At 40.4% G+C, this 22,379-nt stretch overlaps 1 protein-coding gene and 1 pseudogene across 1 annotated transcript in view; one reads left to right on the plus strand and one right to left on the minus strand.

Moving 5' to 3' along the window:
• The window catches only part of PDE3A (phosphodiesterase 3A), a 332,782-nt gene that overhangs the window by 206,557 nt on the left and 103,846 nt on the right, over positions 1-22,379 (minus strand). The window lies entirely within an intron of this gene.
• On the plus strand, positions 18,493-19,100 carry LOC142450268 (transmembrane protein 126A pseudogene; annotated as a pseudogene).

The following is a 22,379-nucleotide window of genomic DNA, read 5'->3' on the forward strand; positions in this document are numbered from 1 at the left end:
ATGGACACCAGTTCATCTTCACCACTAACAACAGCATTTCCCGGCACCTACCATCAGTTAGGTCCCCTACTGCCATGGTGTGTGTTATTTATACCACCAGTATTTCAAGTATCAGCGGGATCACCTGTGGTCCACAGTTTTCAGCAGTTTCCAAACTAAGATGAACCAGGAAGAAAATCTGATTATCTGTTTCCCAAAATTGGCCAGTAAAAACCTTATGAATCACCATGGACCATTAGCCGAGGACTTGCTTGGGCAACATTCGGAAGAATCAAGCACTGGCTGAGGACAACCTGTTCGGTGAAGGGGAGGACCAGCGAGGACAGGGGAGACACTGTGAGATGGATCGGCACCCTCGCCACAGGACAGACTGCCAAATGTTGCTGCTGTTGGACTGTGCAATGCTGCTCTCCGTTGTACAAAAGGTTGCCACGAGCCCGAGTCCACTGGACGGCAGCTAACTAAACTGCCTATGTATTTGACATAGAAACAAAGCAGTAGCATTTGTGAAGCATTGTTTCCTCCCATTTCTGTTACAGCTGCATCAGAACTCAGGCTATCCTGACCTCATTTTTAAAAACATTTTATTAAGGGCTCATACAACTCTTATCACAATCCATACATATGCATACATCAATTGTATAAAGCACATCTGTACATTTTTTGCCCTAATCATTTTCAAAGCATTTACTCTCTACTTAAGGCCTTTGCATCAGGTCCTCTTTTTTCTCCTCCCTTCCTGCTCCCCCCCTCCCTCATGAGCCCTTGATAATTTATAAATTATTATTTTGTCATATCTTGCCCTATCTGGCATCTCCCTTCACCCCATTTTCTGTTGTCCGTCCCCCAGGGAGGAGGTCACATTTAGATTCTTGTAATCGGTTTCCCCTTTCCAACCCACTCACCCTCTACTCTCCCAGTATCGCCCCTCACATTTTCTCCAAAGGGTTATTCACCGGGCTTTGAGATCCTTGGGAATGTCAGGAACTTGCCTTTCTGGTCTTGGACTTTGGTTTACAGGAGGGTTCGCTGAAGGCGGCCTTCAGCAGGGAGAGGTGGAGGGGAGGAGGGCTTCTTGTGGGCACTGAATTCCAGCACAGTGCAAAGACAGAGGAAGGCAATTCCTCTGTGCTCTTGTTTTCCCTCATCTTAAACAGTAATTTTGTTGACTGACAAATGAATGTTCATGGTACTTCATCGCGAAGGACAAAAAAAGAAGATAGGAGGTTCAGCAATTATATTTTAATAATTTTCGATGTATGATTTAACAAGTACTGACATTTTCAGCCCACAGATTCAAAACAATGTGATGGCAGTTGACAAAGGTTATAATTTTGTTGACGTGTTGTCTCTGCTCTTTGAGGAAGGGCCTTTCATCCAGGGACCAAAAGTTTGGGTCTGAGTCCTCATGGACCTGAGCCTATCTATGTTCAAGATGCTCAGAGACTGTCTTTCTTAAGCAATTGAGATAATGACATGGAACAACCCTTCCCCCCCAGTGCCGCCTCTTCTCCTGCAGGAGAACAGGACAGGCGAGGACCAAAATCAGTAGCAAACTGAAGCTCTGCTTCTGAGTTCCCATTTTCGCTGCAGAAATGTGTTGACTTAATCATTGGGTACAAACAACCAGGCTTCTTTGCAGTTGTTACACGTTTTATATATTTCTTTCATCTGCTATTGTTGTTAGGTGCTGCATAGATCTGGTTCTGACTGAGAGCACTTATGCACAACAGAAATAAATACTGGGGGTCCTACACCATCCTCACAAGTGTTATGGTTGAGCTCATTTTATATGAAAATCAAAGGGGCAAAAACCTATATCCACTTGATCATAAAAAATTCCACCAAGTCTATCCAGTCAAACTCAAATATAAAAATCCAAATCTCTCTGTTGCCATTAGGTGCTGCTGAATTGGATCCAACTCACAGAGACCACGGGTAGAGCAGAAGACCCTCCAGTCCCGCATCCTCCTCCTATGGTTGTCATGCTGGAGACCACAGTTGCAGCGACTGAGTCTCTCCGTCTCAGCGGGGGCTTCTTCTTTGTGATGATCTTCTACCAAGTATGATATCCTTTTCCAGAGACTGCTGTCTCGTGATAACACGGCCAGAGAACATGTGATTACGTCTCACTATCCCCTCACTTCGTCCTTTCAATAATCTTTGCCAGCATCCTCATTCAAATGCAGCAACACAACTATGGTCTTCCCTTGCTTAGTGCCTAACCTTCACATATTTATGCTGCTAACTGAAAGCACTGTGGCCGGAGTCCGGAGCACCTTAGTCCTCAAAGGGATACCCTTGCCCTTCAACACGTTACAGAGGACTTGAGAACAGCATTTTGCCTCATGCAACACATGTGTGATTTTTGACCACTGCCTCCTGAAGCATGGATTGTCAATCCAAGAAAAATGAAATCCTTAACAACACCGATCTTTTCTCAATGTGTTATACTACTGTCTGTCAGAAGGAGCTTGGCTTACTTCACAGTAAGCGATCATGTGTATAACGCTTGAGTTGGAGAATGGATGGCAACTCAAGCACTATGTACATGTACACAGAACAAATATCCACTCCTCTCCTTTTAGAACCTACCATAGGTATTTATGAAGATAGTCATCTTCTTTAGTCTAGCGGCATGGTAGACGAAGTATAAGTTTGTGGAAATAGCATTTTTCTTGTCAATAATAATAACTTTGTGTGCTCATATTTTCTAAATATTGCTACAATCCTCAAAATAAGAATAAAAGACATCCAAAAACTTTTTCCATGTTTTGTTTTGTTTTTGCAAAAGGATGTATTACTGTATATATTCACGTATAAGCCGAGTTCTTGAGCACATTTTTATGCAGCTTTTGTGGTAAAATTATGTGCCTCAGCTGATATTGAGATTGGCTATACTGGAGTATATACAGTATTTAAAATGTCTGATAAAAAGGAACATTCAAATTAAGCAAAATCAACTAAAAGTCCACAACAGCTTGTAATACGAACACAAATACAAGTGGAAGCATTTACACAATTTTTGTACTAGGGTTTTCTTGGCTCTGTCTCATTCGACTACTGCCTCCACTTCCTTGCTTATCTACCCACAGCCTCTTGCATTCTCTGCTGGCGCGAGAACATCTGCTTTTCCGTTCATTCATTTTTTTTGGAGCAGAGTTTGTGTCTTTAGCCTTGTTTATCCCAATGCATTTCCAGTCACAAAGCCAAGAGCGTGTCCTTTCTTCATTATGTACCAGCAGCCCTAAAGGTGTGCAAGAGGACTGTAGACGATCTTCCTGTCATTCTCTCGCCTTTTCCATAGTGTCTGTCATGGAGCACAGTTTCCAGAGATGAATGTGAGCTCACTCAGGACACTGAGCACATAGATTTGGACAAGACAATGATTTAAGGGGAGGGAAAAATAGGACCTAGTACTGTGGAAAGAACACATTTACTATATTTATCACAATTCAGTATGTGTGTGGATAACAAATAAATATGTACTTTCCCCTTATTTTGCATAAGGAGTAACAGGTAAGGAAAGAAAACTATACCCTCTTCCTTAAGTGGCTGGAACATTTTTGTCATTCATTTTTTTTGATCAATGGAACGCAAGGAATTACTTAATAAATCACGTTATCATTGTGAACTGTGAAATGAATCAATCACAGTGCCTGCCACTTAGATGAGACAAAAAAAAAAGGAAAAGGAAAGCAAACCAAAGATCAAATCAGACCCCCCCTCCCCGCAAAGATACCTACAATTTAATCCCTGAAACCTTCATGAATAGTGCTATGGCAATAACAAGCTTTTATAGATAGGATTGAGCTAATGATTCTGAGATGGGGAAATGACCCTGGATTACCTGAGTGGACCTTAACCTCCATCACAAGTGACTGCATAAGGGAAGGCAAAGTGAGATCCAAGAAAGCAAGGTGAAGGCGGAACAAGATACTAAGCGGCTGGCTTTGAAGATGGAGGAAGAGTCAATGAGCCAAGGAATGCAAGGAACGCAGCTCTAGAAATTGGAAAGGGAAACAACTTCTCCCCTGGAGTCTCCAGAGAGACCATGACCTTGATTTTGGCCCAGTGAAACTGATTTCATACTTCTACCCTCCAAAACTGTTCAGAAAATTAATGTGTGTTGTTTTAAGCTACTAAATTTGTGGCAATTTGCTACAGCAACTGTAAGCAATGAATACATGCATCATACAGATCATAAGCATCCAGTTCATTAAAATCACATTAAAGGCAGTAAAAATTCAAGGAAAACATTTACAATGTACCATATATACTTGAATATAAGTCACCCCGAATATCAGTGAGGCACCTAATTTTACCACAAAACTGCATTAAAAATGTGCTGAAAAACTTTGCTTATACATGAGTGTATATATATATATATATATATATATATATATATATATATATATAATTTATAAAATATAAAGATCCAACAACATTTTGAACTTTTTAAGAAATCGTGATGAAGGGAAAAATCTTAATTTTACACTTCTACCCATGTCTCTGCAATTCCAACCCAGTGATGGGGTGGGACTATGCAAATAAAATATGTGTAAGATCAATCGAGGGGGTTGGTCAGTTTTCATTTCCCCCTCCCGACTATAAGAATAAGCCATCTAACTGAAAAACAACAAAGCCCACATGGAAAATGCACACCAGCCTGTGAGATGACAAAGCATCGAAGGGATCACGTATCAGGCATCAAAGACAAAACAAACCAAAACAAAACAAAAAAAACATAGCATTGTGAATGAGGGGGAGTGCAGAGTGGGGACCCAGGGCCCATTTTGGGGAAATTGGACATCCCCTTGCAGAAGGGTTGTGGGGAACCAGTCAGAGTGTAGTGTAGCAATGATGAAACACACTTTTCCTCTAGTTTGAATGCTTCATTCCCCCCACCCCCCACTATCATGATCCCAATTCTACCTTACATAACCGACTGAATCGGGAGATGTACACTGGCATGGATAGGAACTGAAAATATGAGGAATCCAGGACAGATGAGCCCCTCAGGAGCAGTGGTGAGAGTGGCGATATTGGGAAGGTGGAGTGAGGGAGAGGGAGAAGTGGGAAACAGATGACAAGGTCTACATGTAACCTCCTCCTTGGAGGACAGACAGCAGAGAACTGGTTGAAGATGACGTGGGATGATGTAAGATATGATAGAATAATAATTATTTATAAATTATCAAGGGTTCAGGGGGAGGAGGGAGCAGGGAGGGAGGAGAAAATGAGAAGCTGATGCTCAGGGGCTCAGGTGGAGAGTGGGTGTTTTGAGAATGATGATGGCAACATATGTACAAATGTGCTGGACACAAATGATGTATGTACAGATTGTAAAAAGAGTTGTACGATCCCCTAATAAAATGATTTTTTAAAAAAAGAACGAGCCACCATTGAAGTAGGAGCTGAGAGAGAGAACCCAAGACCCCGGAAAAGCACATTCCAGATCTCCGTCTTCAGTGGTGGATGCCAAGACCAGAGACTGTGGTGTGGAGACCATGGGACAGAGCAAGAGGAATTATGTCAAGACCGTATCTAGGACTGTGAAACAGAGCTCCTGGGGAGCTTACTAGCCCACAGAGGCAGAAGCCAGGGGGCCATGTGGCCAAAAGGATGAGGACCAGAAAAGGACTTGGTGGCTGGCTGAGGAGAGGCATGGCTGTGGACCAATACTTGCATCCTTATTGTTTACGGATTCTGACTTGGGCAAAGCTATTAACTCCCTACCAAGCCCCTAGATTCACGAGCACTGCTGGGGAGCTCTCTGTGGCCCCTTTGCAACAAATGGTCAAGCCCAGCAGGGAAGAGGAATGCCCTGGGAGACAGGGGTGTCAGATTTGCTCAAGTAGCGTGAAGCATGGAGGCAGGTCTGACCCCACTTCTTAGCAATGGGGAAGCCAGAGGAGGTCAGAAAGGGTCTTCTATGCGATTTACTGCAGACATAATAATATGACAGGCCACCAATAATACATTGAGCAAAACAAAACAAAAAAGCAAATACCATGAAAAGCCAATTTATTAAAGGATTCTAAATATATGAAAAAGACTCAGTCTCACTACTAATAACATACATGAAAATTAAAACCACCTTAAATTTTATTTTATAGTCATCAGATTTATTATAAAGAACATCTATGAGCCCCACCCGCAGAGAGGAAGAATGTGCTTTTTTTCTATCTAAGGAAGTTGAACATACATAAGTTCTCTGTCTCAGCAATTTCACACCCAGGTTTATACTGGGTTTATACATGTGCACCAGAGCTACATAAACTTTTATTTATACTGTTAGATAGGAACACTGAAAAATATTAGGTAAAACTCAAAAGACGATCCATTTTAAATGGACAAATATGCTGTCATATGGCACATCTACAAATGTCCATTAATATTCAGGGTGTGGAATGCACAAAGTAAAAATCAAAGAAAACTGGGAGATGTCAAAAATGAACTAATGAAGACCCATATACCCTTACTATTCGTGAGCTGAAATGGACTGGAGGTATTGACCATTGTGAATCAGTCATATGTTTCACTGTGACTGGATGGCAAGTGAAAGAGGAACAGCATCACACTATCAAAAAAAATATGTGAAGATCAGCTTCTCCTGTGTAAATGGTACAGCGGTCAGCTGTGAACCAAGAAGAAGGTAGCTCACACCCACTGGCCAGTCCAGCCACTGGCCAGTCCAGCCACTGGCCAGTCCAGCCACCGGCCAGTCCAGCCACTGGCCAGTCCAGCGGAGAAAGGCATGCATAAACTCCTCTAAAGATTCCCAACTTTGAAATCGCCCTGGTGACCTTTGACTCTGTCCGACAGAATCTCCAGGAGTCAAAGTGGACTCAACACAGTGACTTGTTGTTTTGTTTTTTATCCTGAAGAACAGCATTGTCCGTGACAGCACACTGGCCACTGACCGATAAGACACCCCTATTTGACGTGTTCAAAACGAAACACTAACACTCATTCCGACGATGAAGAAATTGAAGCTTTTAATCAACTTCTGCAGTCTGAAATTGTTAAGTAGTGCAATAAAGGTGCACGGATCATCGTGATAATCGAAATGCAAAAGTAGGACACAAAGAAGCATCAGCAGTTAGAAAATATGACCTCGGTGATAAAAATAATGGCAGAGATTGCATCATAGAATAAAAGATTTATTCTCAGGAAATTCCTTTTTTAATAGCATATAAACAGTGACCACACATGTGGACCTCACCAAACAGAATACACTGATATCAAATCAAGCACATCTGTGGAAAGGGACTAGGCAGAATCATGGTCTCCTTTGAACAAGGAGAGGGCCTCCTCTCATGTTGAAGCAGAAGAAAATTCAAATAAGTTCTCAAGAGCTAAACTAGGACCGTGAGCAAACCCTCCATAAGAGTAGAAATCATTAGAAGAATAGATTTGACAAAGATCAGATGAGCTGTGGGTGGTATTGTAATGAAAGGAAGCAGGCTGGAAAACATGCCTGAAGTACAGAGAGCCAGTGACAAAGAGAAAGGCGTCAAGGAGATGGACAGAGAGGCGGCTGCAACTATGGGTCACGATGTTAAGAAGGATATAAACCATGTAGTACTTCCTTCTGTTGTACAGCAGGGTACAGTGAGCCAGAACGGACTCGGCAGTGCCCAAACCCACGGGACGCTCTGTAGAGAAAGACGAGGGTGTTTGCAACAAACACACCGAGAGATGTTAAATGGCGCATCGGAAAGCACTTCTGAGGTGTAACTCAGAATTCATGACTGATTATTGAAAACAATCATGTTTCTTACTTCTTCTATGTGTAAGAGCGCATGCACTATGCTGGCAAAAAAATCATCACTTAAAAATATGTCCACTAAACACATCTAAAATATTTACCATCATGGTAGTCACTTTAATTTATTTAAAATGTGAATCTGAAAATAATAATTTCTTCACAATCTTTAGTTATTTAATGCTATTAGACTTTATATTATTTCCATTTTCAAACATTTTGCCCTCTAATTGGAACCAAATTTTGAACCTCCTCCCAAAAGATTAAACATTACTCATTCCAACAACAGCTAAAACATTTTAAGAGAAACCCTGATGACTTTTCAAACTTAAACTAGTCTTTGGTTTGTTTTGTTTTTTCTCAGTACACAAGAGTCACTAACTACTGACTTTTTCTGAGAAATAGTTAGGAAGATGAGTTGCAGCTGTGATAAGGGGGTCATTCAGATGAAGGAAACCCCCAAGGGATGCTCAGATTTCCAGGGAGATTTGACAAACGGGGAACACAGGGTTTGATGTCTATCCAAACAGTGCCTTTGGGAGGGGGATAGAAAGCATATCTCCAAGTTTCCAGAATTTCCCGTTGATTGGCATTTGAAGTGGGAGTCAAGGGGGAGCTAAAATCATAGAAATGTGTAAAGTAATGCCTGCCTACAACGCCCTGCAAAGATGTCAACTATCAGGCAATAGAAGTGTTTCCATGAAAAGCCTGAATGGACTGAGAGGAAGTACGTGGAGATGCCGGGAATTTGCTAAAAACATTCCAGACTGCCTCTTGAAGCAATTGTGGAATCCCTTTCTGGATGCCTTTCCTCTGGAAACTTCTAGGAAATATGTTGAAAACGTGGATTCCTTAGCTGCAAAGTCAGCCTGTAGAATCTGCACCTCTGGGGGCGACTGATACCACAAATGGCCTGTAGAATCCTGAACTACAATAAAATTTAGGACTCTGGAAGAGACTATGAGCTGAGCAGTTCAACCATCTTTCTCAGTGTGAAATTCAGGGCCAACGTGCACAGGTATGAACATAAAGGCTGTTTATAGCATGCGAAAGGCACCCTGGTGGGCTGGTGTTTAAGCACTTGACAATAGACCAAAGAGGAGGCAGTTCAAAGCCAACAGCTACTCCACCAATGATGTGGCTGTCAGCTCCATAAGGATGATAACTTTGGCATGCTTATGTCCCATAGAGTCACCATTAGCCAAAAGCCACTCAGCAGCATGGGTTTTCTACTCTACTCTGCTTCCTTTCTGACCATGTCTTTAGGACCAAAATCCAAAACCAAACCAGTTACAATTAAACAACATTTTTGGTCCGTCAGGTTTCTAAGACTCTTTTCCATGCAGTGGCTAGTAGGTTTGAACTACTGACCTTTGGGTTAACAACAGAGCACTTAACCACTGTGCCACTTGGGATCATTCATCAGTGCCACACACTGGCTGGTAAATAGCCTGAGCACTGCCTTCCCCGTTTTATTTTTAATACAAAATATGGTGAACAGCAAGCACATAAAAGGTAATCAATAAACATTTTGGCAAAGAAAAGCCAGAAAAATAGTCATTAAGAGGACAACATCACACATCGTCTCATGTTACTAGAAAACAAAAATATCTTTACTTCTTTAAAATATATCACTTTAATAAATAATACCAATTTAGCCAGAATCCAGAACCCTGAGCACACACTTACCTTTTCCATCTGGAATCTGGGATTTTAAGCACTGAAGAAATTGGTTGGTAAAACTGCATTTGCTGATCAGAAAATAACATCAAGGTTGCCCTGAGATGAGGAAAAGGGAACCCACCTGGAAAAAATTACCGTCCGACACTAGGTCTCCCAAGCCCGGGGTTTGTGGAGCCGAAGCCCAGAGGAAAAGTGGTGCGTTGAGGTCAGTTGGTTCTGTCTTGTGCTGCATGCCCCACCCACCTACGGACCTACAAGTCTACGAAAAACGCCCTGGTTTGATGCCCAAAGTAATTGACATGGGATGAATCCTTCTATCAATTATTTTGAAAGCTCACCCAGGAAGTGTTAAAGCGCAGGCTTGGCTGAAAAGCACTTACAGGCAGATCACAACTTACCCATCTGTGCATATCTTCTTTACCCATATGTACGTTAGGAAATCATACGGAGATTTTGAAGGGTTTGACACTGGCTGTAGAGAGGAGCTGCTGAGGTCAATCATCAAGGATAAAACTGTGTCTTAAACATTGCAGAAGTACCAGGATGCAAGGTCAAGGCTTGTAGCTGCGGAAATTGCTGCTATGGTTGGTGACACAGAGCCGGTTACCACTCCCAGGAGCCACGTACACAACAGCACAAAACACTGCCGGGTCGGCACCGTACTCAGACTGCCCACTGTGTTGCATCAGTACCGCCACTCTAGATTGTATGTAGCTTTTTGAAAGAGTTAAAGCCAAACACTTCCGGTGGGTGTGGGGTTTGTGTATTCCTTCCGGTGGGTGTGGGGTTTGTGTATTCCTTCCGGTGGGTGTGGGGTTTGTGTATTCTGCCTTGCTCAGCATTTTGCCCACAGAATCCGTCAGCATTGCAGCGCTAGCCTAGATTTTGACACCTAATTCTTTCAGCTTCAGAAAGACACAGCATGTCGTTCCCTTTTGATTGACCGACTCCAGGTCTTTACATGTTTCATGCCAATACTTCACCTTCTCAAGTTATCCTTCAAAATCTTCTGTTCAGCTCTTTTATGTCACCAATTATTGCCGTCACTTTATCTACTCTGCTTTCAAGAGAAGTTTCCATCTCTTCTGATCCCCTTTCGGTCTTATTTTTCGATGACCTATTGCTTACTTCACATATGATATCCTTAACAGCATCCCCAAATGTGCCTGGGTTTTGGCCATGTAGCAAGGACAGCGGAGACCCCAGTCTCTGGAGAAGGACATCGTGCTGGGTAAAAGTAGAGACAGACCCCACTGAGATGGACTGCCTCAGTGGCTGCAACAGGGAGCTCAAGTGGAGGCATGATGATGAGGCTGTCCAGGACTGGGCAGTGTTTTGTCTTGTTGTGCACAGGGACACGGTGGGTCAGAACCAATCTGATAACACCTAACAACAAAGACAAAAATAAGCTTGTTTCCAAATCTACTTTGGAGACTTCTCTAAATTCAAGTGAAATGTATTCAAGATGACATGCTGGCTGTCGCAGACCTATTTAAAATGTTTTCAGGTTCAACCTGAATGTGCATCTTGGCCTTGCTCTAAGTCAGTGGTTCTCAACCTTCCTAATACCATGACCCTTTAATACAATTCCTCATGTTGTGGTAAGCCCCCAACCATAAAATTATTTTGTTGCTACTTCCTAAGTGTAATTTTGCTACTGTCGCGACTCACACGTTGATCACCACTGCTCTAAGTTTTTCTATTGAGCTTCTGCATCAACCACAGATGTACTTAATTTGACTACTATATATATTTCTCCAGCAAAGTCTACAAGAAGTGTCACTCCTCTGTATGCTGCCCAGGCTCATAACAGATTCAAATCAGGATTTATAGAGAATAAAAAAATAACCCCTTCACTATTTCTACACTCAAGTAATGTCCATAAATAATCTCCCACTCCTGTCTAAGACACCTTAACTATAAACTCAAGATTTTCTTGGCCATTTACACATTGTTTTCACAGCAATTATTTCTTGCATAATACAATGTTTTGCTATCTCTATACAACGGAGCTTCAAAATGCTATGGCAAAATTCCATTATATTTCATTTCCATATTCCCACAAATTTTGTTTTCTGCCTACTGAGTATTTTGGGTCTTTTAAAATGATATTTTATGTGAATTAGGTGAGAGGTGGGGAGTTACATTTCGGAATATCAGCTCTACATTCGGTATTTCAAACAATTCATCAACCCTCTCCCTTATATTCTAACCCAGCCCCCTCTCCTGACTCTTCCTCTCCCATTATGCATCTCCATCTTCCTTTGGAAACACTCTGCACATGAATACATACACACGCAAACACATACATCCATAAAACCACAAAAGTTATGAAACACAGAAAAAGTCCTGCAATTCGTTAGCACATGTGGCAGAAATGAAGCAACACAGGAAAGACAATCGATTCAAGATAGGATCTTGGAAATAGGAGAGGTGCAAATGGAAGCAAATTCAGAAAAGGGGAGGTAATTTTCCATAGTCATTATTGGAACCAAAAATTATTCAGAGTTTTCTGAAGCCCAAAAAAGTTCTATCACGGGAATAACCATTTCATCTGCCTTCATTCCCACACTCGCCTTTAATTTCACAATTTAAGGAGTTGTTTACAATGATAGCAAGTCAAGACGTGTTAAATAATTTACTCCATTTTTCACTTCCTACAGAATAGACAACCCTAATTCATCCAATATAATATTTCCTTTCAAAGGCTATAAAAATATAACAGACTATGCATAAAAATATTCTGCTTCTTTAAATATTATCCAATGAGTAATGGCTTTTAAAAGCATTTATGTTTATAGAAAGTTTTTTTTATATTTCTAAAATGGAAAGAATGCTAAATAATTGTCAACAAAATAAGATTGGAATCAGTTTATCAAATTCAGAAAAAGACATTCCAGTTATATACTAAGTGCATACCACGAAGATGTATATTTTAGCACAGTGATGGGCAGCAATAACAGACTTAGCACGGAAGGGGTGGGAGCTACACACTGGAAGGCTGTTCTGGGGCCATGATAATGAATGAGCGTAGGGTGACTACAAGTAAGTAAATCTGTAGTAATGGAGAGGGATTGACAAATACAAAGCGGAATGGTCACTGATGTGGTGATGTATTAAATACAAGGGATGATAGAGGGCAGGAAAAATGGACCCTGAGGATCACGCATCAGTAATGAGGATACTGGCTGCTAGCGTTGCTAGGCAATCTGAAAACTGTAGTCACTCCCAGGATTGAAAATTGGCATGGACATTCTTCAAGGTGAAACAGCACCCAAAGCACCTCAAATCTGCCAGTTGAGTAAAATGTGACATTGATAATATTGTTGGGTGGTTTCAGGAGCATTTCTGATTTCTCATATTTTATGATGATCAGCTTATTAATTTTCAAGCATATCCTTACCTGGGTACCAAAGAGGTGGAGATGTCTATGACTTTAGGATTCATTTCCCAGCTCCGTGTTGAATTGTGAGGGTTCCAATAATAATTAACACTATGTAAATGACCCATTTTGTGACAAATTGGCAGTGTAACCGCTTGCAAAATGAGAGCTATTTAGTAACCTTTCCTGAAGAGTTATTTAACAAAGTCATGCTGGCCAGAAAATACCTGGAAAGAGGAGGCAATCTTCCATCGTTTCTGTAGGGAAGCCTTAGAAAATGTGATTGTTTTGCTTGCCAATCTACCACAACATGCAGAGGACAAACACTTCATAGATGTCCATTCTAAATTCTTCTCAACAGTAGCTAGGTTAAAGTCCTACCAATAGCACCAGGGAATAATGCTCTGAACCCTGGCACGCTGGAAGCTGTGCAATGATGACAGGATGTACAGAGGGAGGTTCACTGAATCCTGAAACACTGGACAGCCTAATTTGAATTGCTTTTTATCTTTCTTTTTTTTCTAGTTTTCACCACGCAGGTGGCAAACTTTTATTAATTTTTCTTCGTTAAATAATTTATTTGATGTTCGTTAAGAACATAGGTGGCAGAAAATATGCCAACTGAGTGATTTTATATGTGTGAGTCCACAATTCAATGACACTGATAATATTCTTTCGGTTCTGCAATCATTTCCAACCTTCCTTTCAGAGTTGTTCCCCTCTCCTTGACAGAAGCTAACTACCTTCTAAATTTCCTGTCTGCCTTCGGCAATGCTGTTGTCAATCGGATCTCATACTCAGACGGTTCTCAAAGGAACACAGTGCTCAATGCCAATGGTCTTTAACTAATGACGCTAAACTTCTGTTGGGTTTTAAGAAGACTTCACAGGTTATTTTGGGTTTAGGATTTAAATATTATTTCAGGGAAAGAGTTTCAGAGGTATATTTGTTCTTCCTGACTCCAGAAAATCTAGATCCCTGGGAAATTGAAATCATCTTCTGTGTCTTCCTGGCTCCTGAAGAAACTTCACGCTCGCACAAACTGCTCAGAAATGTGGGGGCTTCTGAGGATGCCACCTGTGGTGGTCCTAGAACGTCTCATCTCTCCCCAAAGCCATGTGACTGGCACTTATGAAGCTTGCATGTAGTTCACTAAGGCGTCAAAATCGACTCAGTTGCAGTGAGACATTTTGGGTTTTGAGGGGGAGAGGTTTGGCGTTATTGTTTTATTACTATTCTGTATTTTATCCCTTTCAATCAGAATTCTTCTAGAGCATTTTTTTTATCAGAATGCTTGGCTGCAAACATTTAGTTCTTCTGATCACCTGGCAAAGAGGACAGGTATTCATGGAGGGAACTAGACACACACTGCACTTCATCCTCTGATTGCTGACACTTCTGTTGGTCAAGGCGACTAGAGACCAATGGTGGGAACCTGGAGTCTGTCCCTGTCATTAGCAGGGACTCAAGGTTCCACGCGGCATGCCAGGCAACTTATGGTTATCATTTTATTCAAGCTTTACCACCCATCGTGTAGATCAATACTGCTGGGACTGTTTTACAGATGAGAAAATGAGATCCAGAAGAATTCAATAACTTTTCCAAGACCACAGGCTAGTACAGACCATAATCATCTGCCTTTTAATTTCCAGACAAATAATAAATGATAATAAGCAACAGATACATCAAATACAAAGTATTTAATTTGAAAATAGACAAGTAGAAAATTTGGAAGGAGTTCCCAGTATAAAAGTAAATGCTCAGGGATCACTTACAAGTAGAAAAATAAATGCCAAAATGACTTATGAACAGAGTTAAATCTTGCTAGGACAGTGTTTCTATTTTAAAGCCTAACAATGCAATTTATTTGCATGAGCATTAAAGACAATCACAAAGCTGGCTAGAAAAAGCAGTAAATTCAGATGAGGATTTCAAGAAGTGTTTCTATTCATTGACCAGCATGGCTCTGTTTAGTGAATCTCTATATTCAGATTAAACTGGAACTTCTAATAATGTGTAAGGAAGAATGTCTGTAACAAAGTAGAAGATGTCAAAAAGCACATTTTCATACTTTGAAAGGAGTATCACAGAAAAAAATTTAAAATTCGCTTGTATACAATCAATAGTAGTAGATTTTATAGCAGTGTTTTGGTTCACTGTGTTTTTAAATAAGAGTACCAGGGAGATATGTAAGATACATAAGAAAAAATGATGGATGTTTAGGTGTCCTTGATGATTTAAATAAGTAAGGTGCCATCTCTTACCAATCATTTAAGAATGAAATAATCCTAAGGATGGATATATATATATAAATATATATATATATATATTTTAATCAGCAACATCATTTATCTTTCTTTTATCCTCTTCCTTAAATAATCATACCTAGAATGGTATGTATTAACAAACTATTGTTTTTAACCAAGTTATTTGTTATTTCTCTAATCCCGTGTGTTCAAAAGCGGAACACAACCAGTAAGACAGACTTGATGCCTCACAGATGTGCTCCTGGACTGCCTACTAGATAAAACTGGAGTGTCCTTATTAGAATAACACAGAGGTCAAGTAGTTCCACAACCAAAAAATAAAATAAAAACCCTTTGGAAGGCACATTTAAAGGAGGCTTCCCACCCAACATTTAGAAAAACAAGGAAAATGAGTAGCATACACTTCAAGACACTAATGGGATTTGTGCTGTTTAAGCAAATTTTGAGTTCAAACGACAGCTTTCCTCTAATAATTATTATTTAGGAAGTATGAACTCCACATCTCACTCTGCCCTTCAACCTGAAAATACTGAGAGAAAACACTGGAGCAGGTGGTGAGAGGAGAATGAGAAAGAAACAGTTTATCCTAAATTCAAACTGCTCTCAAACAGAAGACCACAAGCAAATAGTTCTCATTATGAACAGTGGTTTCTAGAATCATGTTCCAGCCCTTTGTCTGTTTATAGTACTGTAGCAGCTCATATGCTACCATGATACTGGAAGCTGTGTTACCGGTGTATCAAGTCATTGATGGTGGAAAGGGTTCAGTAGAATTTATGTGACCTCCTCCCTGGGGTATGGACAACAGAAAAGGGGGCAAGATATGACAAAATAATAATTTATAAATTATCAAGGGCTCATGAGGGAGGGGGGAGCAGGGAGGGAGGGGGAAAAAAGAGGACCTGACGCAAAGGGCTTAAGTGGAGAGCAAATGCTTCAAAAATGATTAGGCTTGCAAGGAATGTGCAGATGTGCTTTATACAATTGATGTATGTATATGTATGGATTGTGATAAGAGTTGTATAAGCCCCTAATAAAATGTTTTAAAAAAAAGAATTTATAGACTAAGGCAGACTAGGAAGACAGACCTGGCTAACTACCTCTGATAATTAGCTAATGAAAACTTTACAGATTACAGCAAAACATTGTTTAACTCACTAGAAGAAGACAGTATGTTTGGTAAAGTGGGTCAGCGAGGGCAAGTGAGACCCTCAGGGAGAAGGCCTGGCACAATAGCCAGAAGGAGACGGTTGACTGCTAGTAATTGTGGGAATGCCACAGGCCTGAGCGTTCCTCCTTCTATGGTGCATGGGTATTCATTAGTGGAAGTCAAGTTGATGGCTGCCAGCAATGAAAATTTATGTAACTTAATCTAGAATATGACCTACACAAACTAGCTAGAAACACACAAAGTCGACAAAAGACCTTCTTACCACATGGCCCCTTGATTTGTCATGCTGGCAATCAGTTGGTCTTAAAACAATTTTTGAGAAAGGATACTGAAAATTAAAGAAAGCATTATAATTCCAGGGGTCACTCAAAACCATTGATCATATCACATCAAAGTCGCCTAACTATGAGAAGGACTTCACATAGTCCTAGAAAAATAGAATTAAATAGATATTTCCCATGACTTTTTGACGATCCCTCAGTGTACGTCAGTGCACCTTGTTAGATGGTTCACACGGAAACCTTTCCCATCTTGTTCCCTTCGTTTACATAAGAGGGATACAAGAGAATTGTTGTTTCTTATTCAAGGTGAACTCTTAGTTGCTCTAAGCGTTTTTCAATTTATATGCTTTCAAAAATGGAATTTTCAAACAATTCAAAGACACATTCATCATATAACAAAAACGAGCTTCATTCACAGACCATAACTGTCAGTGCAAAGTGTTTATGCTTCACCGAGCATCCTGTTTCTTTGCTTGACTCTCAAGAGCTTGGCTGTCAGGAACTGGAATGGGACCGTTTCATGTTGCGTAACACAGTTCAGTGTGCTGCACAAAGGGCGGGGCTTCTGGACTCCCAGTGACTATGTGGATGGGTCTCTAGGGAACATGCTTTTCAAGAGTTAGAAGATAGCAAAATCAGTGGGCCAGAGGTCAGGTTGTAGCCTGCTGACTTCGTTCGTTGGTTCTTCATACTTAGCAATGGTCTCTGGAGCATGTTCATTTAAACACGATTTCCTATTGAAGCAACATTTCAAAACAGGAGATCCAAGATGAGTAATAGTTTTGGAATGTATTTGTATTATTTATCATGCTTTCCTCTTCTAGAACATTCCTGTAGATAAAACCCCTCAAGTTCTAAGAATTCGGGACCATTTGTTCTATCTGATTTTTCCATTCTGACTACCTCCAACAGTGTCAGATTTTTACTTCCTATTTTATTCAAGGCATGCTCCCATTTTAAAACTTTGAAAGGTAAGCATTTAAGATCTTTAATGTTATAGAACAAACAACTTCTTTAGTATAGGAAGTTAGTCTAAAGGGAATGGACCAGAGTTGCATGATGTTATCACCAAATATAAGAGGGAGTTCTGAAACTTTTCCTGAGATAATCCTTAAACCAAAAATAATCCCTGAACTCTTCTTAAAAGCAAACAATTAGTTAAAAATGTCTGCCTTGAGAATTATGCTTTTTAATATGGGATAAAATTGACAATAGCAACATAAAAACTTAGAATGACCCTTAAGGAGCAGTGAGTTTATGTGAATGAGAGAGTAATCAACTCAGAAAATGAGAGTAAAAATGGTTTCACAACTAGAAGAATGTAATTAATGCTTCTAAATGGTGCATGTAGAAGCTTGAATTGGTGTATGAATTGCTGTGTATATATTGAGAGATAATAAGATAAATAAATTATATTAAAAAGGCAGAAAGGTAGAAATTATATTAAAAAGGCAGAAAGGTAGAAACTTGGCTAACAAAAAAAAGCAATGCACTTAGTTTTACCAATAGCAATTTAAAAAACAAGGCCTGGAAAAACAATTCAAGTACTTGTTCAGCAGTTGGCAAGTGGGCTTTGTTAGGTAAATACATTGAATTCTAAGTACATTGTACTTCCAGGCCTTGTTGGTACAGGGTTTAAGGCGTTTAACAAAAATGTGGGTATTCTGAACCCACCAACTGCTTCATGACAGAATGATAGAGGGACTCATGGAAACGTTAACAGTGGTCAGGCATCTGTGTCATTTCCAACTCTAACTCACCTTTCTACAAAATCATTTCAAATTAAAAATTCTTGATAGGCACGTGCCCAAGATGGCCGCGCCCGCGCCCGTGCGCCCGCACTGCCTGCTTTGCCCTGAGCGCCCGGCCAAGCCAAGACGGGGCCCGGCACACAAGGAGCCAGAGCGGCACTGTCCCGGAAGTGTCGAACGCCTAACTTCAAGGCTCCAAGATGGAAAATCATGACCGAGATGATACCATGAAGGAAACCTTAAATATTAGTATTATAAACAGAAAAATTAACCAACTTCCAGATGTAGAAAAGAATCTACTTGAACATGGATCAACATATGTTGGACTTAATGTTGCTTTCGGTGGTCTGATAGCAAACACTCTTTTTCGACGTGCCTTAAATGTGACACAGGCTCGGATAGCTGCTGGCTTACCAATGACAGTGATTCCATTCTTTACAGCAGATTTATCTTACAAAACGTTTGTAAATCTTCCTTTGAGTGCAGGTCATCTGTGCTGTGAAACTTGCACTGTAACACGGGGTGGACTGGTTGGTCATGTTCTTGGTGGGCTTTATCCTATTTTGTTGGCTATATCCATCAATGGTGGCCTAGCAGCCAGGTATGCATCAGCTCTGCTACCAGAGAAAGGAAGTATCTTAACCTATTGGATCAGAAGGTCTAAGCCTGTCTTTAGAAAGATGGTGTTTCCCATTTTGCTCCAGACCGTGTTTGCAGCATACCTAGGGTCTAGACAATATAAGCTGCTTTTAAAAGCCGGTCAGTTACCAGAACCTGTCTTAGAAACTCCCTGATGTAAAACATGTACACAAAAATAAAGTGGTAAAAATTAAAAAAAAATCCTTGATAGGGTTAGAACACACAATAAACAAGGTCAGCACAAGTAAGCCCATGCTGACCTGGTTTATTGGGTAATCCACCCAAGAGTGGATTATTTACTTGCAGGAAAGTCATCAAAATAAGCAATGTCAATTTAGGAAACAACTGAAAGAAATAAATGAACATATACGTGTCCAGATTGTCCACTAGACTTCAACTCTACTCCTATCTTCTGCTTCACAGGAGGCTAGAAGACTGTAAACTACATTTTCTTAATCCCCAACTATCTGACTTTGTGTCAGATTCTGGAGAAGGCACAGGTGGTGAATTCAAAAGTTAAAAGGAAGAGAAAGTTACATGTGTGTTTTTTCTGACAGAGGCCACAACAGCAAGTCAATGGTAGGTAGGCTTCAGGGACACTACTGAGTGGCAGCCGTGTGGTTTCGAAAGTGACAGAAGCAGTAACCCGCCCACGCCACCACGCAACAACTCTGAATGAGTGCAGCTCTATGATCTCCCACCTTGGGTAGTAGTAATCTACTACTGATTTTTAAGAATTTTGGATCGTTAGATAACAATCCTGTATCCCTGTTGCACCGCTAATCTTCATCATACTTTCGCAAATCCTACTTTCTCTGTGGTCCAGGTTTCCTGATGTGCCATTCATATCATTGATAGGAATTTCTAGAGGCAACTTTTATCTTTACTAGTAAAAATCTAATTTTTTTTCTGTTTTTGTTTTCCAGAACCTGTTTTCTAAATGTTACTCATCTCTTCTTTCATCTCAGTCTATCTTCTTCATATTACTACATTTCTGTCACTATATCATAGTATGGACATTTGTCATATTTTTCATACCTAGAAATCATGCTCTATCTGACATGACAAGTTAGGGTCAGATGCATTTTCGTTTTGTAAGTCTTGAGGGTAAAGAGTTCTTTTACTTTTCATACTTCCAGCACCAATAATACAATTTTTGTTTTACTTTGCATAGTCATTTACAAATAGAGGATGATCTATAAGGTCATGTTATCTTTGAGGAGCATAGGACGATATGAACATTTTTCCATAATTTTATTTTCAGTCCAATTCATAATAATTGGTTCAGCATTATATATCTTTGTAGATGGAAATGGGTTGAAATTTATAATTAGTATTTCCCAGGATTATAGTCCCTTTATGACCACATACGAATATTTTTTTCTATTTCTAGTACCTTGTCTCACAAAAGTTAAAGAGACAGAATATATTGAAATCTACAATCTCTACAAGAACAGATGGATTCATATCTAGTTTTTGTTCAGGAACCCTAGTTCCTGACTTGATACTTTCAATCAGGAAATAAGTAGCAGAGTGTGGGATAGGAGGCAACCTTTGGGCAGCCTGACAAACACAGTCTGTGTGAGGAAGATGGATCAGCTTCTAACTTCTTTCCTTATTCCTTGAACAGCTTTCTGCTTCTGCGCTTTAGGAACAGCTCTGTGACTTCCCACTAGGTGCAGACAAACCCAGTCAGTCCTTCATATTCCAGGGTCTGTACTCATAGACTCAATCCATCTTGATTGAAAATATTGGAGGAGGTGAAGAAGCAGTCAAAGTAATTGCAAAGGCTAAGAGGGAGTATAGTATATTATTTATGTTTCCATTGCATTATGCATTCTAAATATCTGCAGATGATTTAATACAAAAGGATAATATGCAAATGATATTCAAATATCATGCCCATTTATAGAAGCGATGACTTGAATATTTTCAGATTTTTAATACTGGGGTTTGACTGAAGACTCCTGATACCAATTCCCTACGTATATCAAAGGAAAACAATAAAGTAAAGCTTATTATTATATTGCTCTTTTTGTTTTGTCTCTCTTTTTTTTTTACCTTGTAAATTTTGTATGTTAGTGGCTTTTCTGATTATCAGCGTGTCGGTGTTGCTGCTGTCAAAGCCAAGTTCATATGTGCCACTTGGGTGCTGTCAAAGTCATCTGCATTTGTATGCACATATTACTATATCAGCAGGTCCACCTAGACAAGATAGGCTGGACAAACAACGAGAGAAGAAAATAACGGGACCAACGGTCTTGGAGGGTCATAAGGGAGGAGGTGTCGGCCAACACAGGGACAAGGGACAAGGGAACAGTGAGTGGTTCAAAACCAGAGGAGGGAGGGGAGGGGAGGACTGGTAGGGAGTGATCAAGGGCAAGGTAACTGAGAGGAATTACTGAAACCAGAATGAAGGCTGAACATGGTAGTGGGATGGGAGGAAAGGGAAAGGAAATAGAGGAAAGGAGTAGGAGGCAAAGTGCATACAGAGAAGCCTAAATACAGACATGTACATATGTAAATATATTTATGATTATGGGGGAAATAGACTTATGTGCATATATTTATAGGTTCAGTAGTAGGGTAGCAGATGGACATTGGGCCTCCTCACACATACCCACCCAATACAATAGCACCTCGCCCTGCTAAACGGTCATTGCATGATACTCACCTTCCCGACATGATCACTGAAGACAGACGTGTGTGTAAGCAAACGTGGTGAAGAAAGCTGATGGTGCCCGGCTATCAAAAAGATATAGCATCTGGGGTCTTAAAGGCTTGAAGGCAAACAAGCGGCCATTTAGCTTAGAAGCAACAAAGCCCACAGAGAAGAAGCACACAGCCTAAGCGACTACAGGGTGTTGAATGAACCATGTAGCAGACATCAAGGAACAAAAACCATCATTGTGTGACCACCTTCCTCACATAAACGCTGAAGACGAAGGTGTGCATAAGCAAGTGTGGTGAAGAAGGCTGATGGTGCCCGGCTACTGAAAGATATTTTCCATTTCAGTTGTATTTGCCTTTAACAAAAACAACAACAACAAAATCAGCAGACACACACAAAACCTGTTGCCATCTGGAGTCAATTTCAATGCATACTGACCTAATAGGACAGAGTAGAACTGCCTTATATGGTTTCCAAAGCTTTAAATCTTCCTGGAAACTGACTGCAATGTCTGTCCTGCCAAGTCCCTAGGGTTAGGAATGAGCAAACTTTCAGCTAGTCACTGTGTGTTTACTTGCCTTAAAATTAATAAACTCTCTCCCAGATTCAGGCATTTGGTTAAATATCCATCATCGTTTTTGCCCACTCATGTGGGAAAGAGCTACTCAACTACAACCCAGCTCATTCATAAATCAACCCCCAAGCATTTTCATAATATTATATATTCTTCTCCATATAGGGTTCTAGAAATTAATATCCACAC

The sequence above is a fragment of the Tenrec ecaudatus genome, chromosome 6 (assembly GCF_050624435.1).
Source record: "Tenrec ecaudatus isolate mTenEca1 chromosome 6, mTenEca1.hap1, whole genome shotgun sequence".
Taxonomy (NCBI): Eukaryota; Metazoa; Chordata; class Mammalia; order Afrosoricida; family Tenrecidae; genus Tenrec; species Tenrec ecaudatus.